The 3,953-nt window shown below is 38.7% G+C and overlaps 1 long non-coding RNA gene across 1 annotated transcript in view; it reads left to right on the forward strand.

The window, feature by feature from the left end:
• The window catches only part of LOC116092319, a 12,139-nt gene extending 8,446 nt beyond the window's left edge, over positions 1 to 3,693 (forward strand). The window contains exons 3-4 of the long non-coding RNA XR_004119202.1: positions 2,718 to 2,895; positions 3,589 to 3,693. This is a non-coding gene — a long non-coding RNA (uncharacterized LOC116092319). The remainder of the gene's footprint in view (positions 1 to 2,717; positions 2,896 to 3,588) is intronic.
• Positions 3,694 to 3,953: the final 260 nt, after the last annotated feature.

Below are 3,953 nucleotides of genomic sequence, written 5' to 3' on the forward strand. Positions count from 1 at the left end.
TTTTTGACACTATTTCTCCTGGTAATGTCATCTCAATGTGGATAGAAAAATAATTTATTGTTTTACTACATAAATCCAGTTGTGTTTTCAGTTAAGGTGTCTTGCTTCCTTCTGGTCTATGCAATGGATCTAAATATTTTCTCTAGCTTTTAATATGAACTTAGTGACAAAATAAATAATGTTAAAAATCATAATGAAAATACAAAATAAAACAAAACTCTGGAAGTAGCAGTCATTTACTCTTTTCTGAGAAGAGAATTTATCTCTACCTGTTCTTGGGACTGCAAATGATATATGGAATCGCCCTTGTTTATACTCCTTTAACCTTTTCTATGACCTAATCTTCTCAATAGTTTTTCAATAAATCTAGTATCACATAAAACTGGAGGGTATAAGAAGAATATAAACCCTAACTTCTACTGCCGCATCATGAAAGTGTTTTTAGATGTCCTGGGCCAGTTGATTTTCCGATGTCCAGTTGAGAGCAGAACAGTGCCTTTGGAAGCTATAAAGTTGCTCCTTGGTCTTCATAAGAATCCATTCCTCCCTGCTACATATGCTATACTTCTTGCAATTTTCAAACAAATACTAAAGACAACTCATAGCTAAACTAGTCCCAAACACTATTTTCAAGTATGAACCATACAAAAGAAAGTCACTGTGACTCCCTTAAATCATAGAGCAGGAATTACATACAGCACGAGTAGGAACCACTCTGACATCGGCAGCTGGTTAGAGTACCAATGTATTTTTGATTCATACCGTCAGAATAGAAGTAGCAAGTCATCTTAGATCTTTCAGTGTTGTCACACAACAAAGTTTATTTTCTACTCATGCTATGTATCCACAGAGATTAAGGCCAGCTCTAGGATTTCTTATCAAAGAGTGGCAATAACCTGGTGATATCCTGTAAGTCTGCTCTATTCTTACAGAAAGCAAAGAACAGGATCACACCTTCTTCAAATTATCAGGAAAATTAGATTATGTTCTGTGACTGAAAAAGACGGAGTTGTTAAATAACACTACACATGATTGTACCTGGCTTGTGCCCTATCTCTACCCTTCTCTGCTCAGCATTTCCCAAGAATTAAAATGTTAAACTTTTCACTTTTCACCATGGACTAAGGCTGCTCTTCAATAACAACAAAAACAATGGAAGCTGAACAATGCTCTACTCAATGATAATTTGGTCTAGGAAGAAATAAAGAAATAAAAGACTTTTTAAAATTTTAATGAAAAGGAAGGTACAACATACCTAAACTTATGGTATACAATGAAAGCAGGGCTAAGAGGAAAATTCATAGCTATGAGTGCCTCCAAAAAGAAACTGGAGGGAGCATACACTAGGTCTCTCAGTTCATGCCATAATATTTGATGCAATTGAACTAGTATGTACTCTTCACCAGGATATCGATGAATGCTTGAATTGTGGTACTTCTATAGTTTACATGGTATTCCTATATGAACTATATAGAAATAATGTATTTTTGACCCTTCAACCACTTAGGAGCACTGGCAAGACAGATGGTGTCAATTCTAGTTTACATAGATGAATAAACAGGATTATAACAAGTTGATTATTAGTACCAAAATCACAATCACAGAATTGGATTAAAAATACACTATCTTTTTATGCTGCAGAGTTATTAGATAAGGTATATGGCTCCTACCTCTTGTATTGCCTTATAAAAAGAGTCCCCAAGGATAGACATTTTTTTCCAGAACCAAAGAGATGAATAAATAAGGAAAACAGTGTTAGTCATTTAGCATGTATGACTAATCAAGTATGGTCTTCTCTCTTGCACTTTTATGTATAAGAGTGACTGCATGATTTTTCTAGCTATTTCTTGAACAATTTAAGGTTGAAGGTGAGGAGGGGCAGGGGTATATTGGTGTGTTTCACTGTCAACCGATTAAAGAGATAGGAGAAGATTGCATAAGACAAAACTGCTTTAAAGCAAAATAAGAATAATGGGGGCTAAAATAAGTCATATATTTGTAATGTTTTTATATTCATAATCAAAGACTGCCTCTTATCTTATGTATACTTTTTATTTTTTATTTTATTTAATCTTTTTTTACACTCCAGACTTTATCCCCCTCCTGGTCCACCCTCTGATTGTTCCCCATTCCATACCTCCTTCCCACCAACCTGTCTCCATGAGGATGTCCATATCCCTCCACCCCACCAGACCTCTAAACTCCCTGGGGCCTCCAGTCTCTTGAGGATTAGGTGTATCTTCTCTGACTGAACCCAGACCTGCAGTCCTCTGCTGCATATGTGTTGGAGGCCTCATACCAGCTGGTGTATGCTGCCGGGTTGGTGGTCCAGTGTCTGAGAGGTCTCAGGGATTCAGGTTAAGTGAGACTGATGCTCTTCTTACTTGCCCTCCTCCTTAGCTTCTTCTAGCTTTTCCCTAATTCAACCAAAGACTATTAAGACATTGCTTTTTGTTTTGGGAGTTTTGTTTGTTTGTTTATTTGTTTTTTCCTGAGAGAGAATCTTGCTATGTTGTTGACATTGATCATAAAGTTGTGCTCATCCATCCCAAGTCTAGAATTAGTGCACCACAGTTCTGATTAAGGCAGATATTTCTAATGTTTACTTTTCAGAGTAAGAAGTTGCCCAAATGTAGGTCAGTTTCATTGCACAGTCACTGGAAACCACTTTGTGGCAAGCATTATGTTAATTCTATGTCCTGAATTTCTTTTTTCAGACAGGTGTCAGTACATTTCAATTATTTTGAATATGAACATGTAGTCACATCACCCAGAGGAGAGGAAGCAGTGTGACTGTGAACTAGGACTCGGCTGCCTTGTGACGTTCCCATCTCCTGTCAACTCTCAAAGGCATGCATTGGACTACAGGAATTCATTGTGGACAGAAACTTCAAGGTGACAGAAAGGGAACAGTTGAAGCATAATGGGAAATTTCAACTAAGAAACTCTCTAAGACAGTTGAAAATGTGAAATGGCCCAGCAACATTTACCCTGGACTATCAATCACTGCCAATCACTAATAAACTTCCTCAGTAACTCAGGCTTGTGGGCAGCATTTTCCCAGGGAGGGCCATCATCTGGTGGGTGTGCAGCACACCTGCAGGCAGGCCTCTTCTAGCATTTGCCTACAGGAAGGTCATTAAAAGGCAGTACAAATTAGGGCAGCTCCCCTAGCAGTAGCAATTAACCTTCAGGAACCTGGCAGGTATAGGTGTATTTTAGGACAGTAAAAACCATTAACCTTCTCATAATTTGCAGTCATGAAGAGTAAGAGAAAAAGCAAGCTTCCCTACAGCATCTTTCTCTTCTTTTTCCATTCCTTATCCCTCCCCTGTGCCATTCCCCTGTGACTCATTCATCTTATGTCTGCCTTTGAGATGTATTGAGTGTCCTATCCATGCTACAAATACCATGTGGGGATGGTTGTAACTTAGTGACGGTTTGTAAAGTCACAATGTAGACAGTGATCAGAGGGTCATACAGATGGTTAACCAGGCCTTACTATTCTGGATCCTCCCTGAAGGATCTAGTCTGAGATGACTTGGTGTTGGTCCTGACATCTTCTGGCCTGATTCCATGTCATGGCAGGTGCCACCATTGCCTGTCACACATACAAGAACCCTGCAGGTGCCTGGTGAATGCACATCCATCTCATCCCTGTACATCTTCTTTTGGAAAAGATGGACACCCACCCCATCTGCAAGGGAGAGCAAACAGTGAGCTGGCTCATCTGTCATACTTATGTCAGGTACAAGCTTTGGATGAATGACACAGCACAGGTCAGAACCTGTGAACAATGGCCCACTTCCTGAAAGCTATAAATTTCTCAATGGGGAAACTTTCCTACATCATTTGAAAATATTGATGTGCAAAGCATAGCATCTTATTTTAAATATTTCTTGAGGCAATCTCTTTGATCTGAGATACCTCTCATTTGGAATATATATATATTC

This window comes from Mastomys coucha, unplaced genomic scaffold, assembly GCF_008632895.1.
Source record: "Mastomys coucha isolate ucsf_1 unplaced genomic scaffold, UCSF_Mcou_1 pScaffold15, whole genome shotgun sequence".
Classification (NCBI taxonomy): Eukaryota; Metazoa; Chordata; class Mammalia; order Rodentia; family Muridae; genus Mastomys; species Mastomys coucha.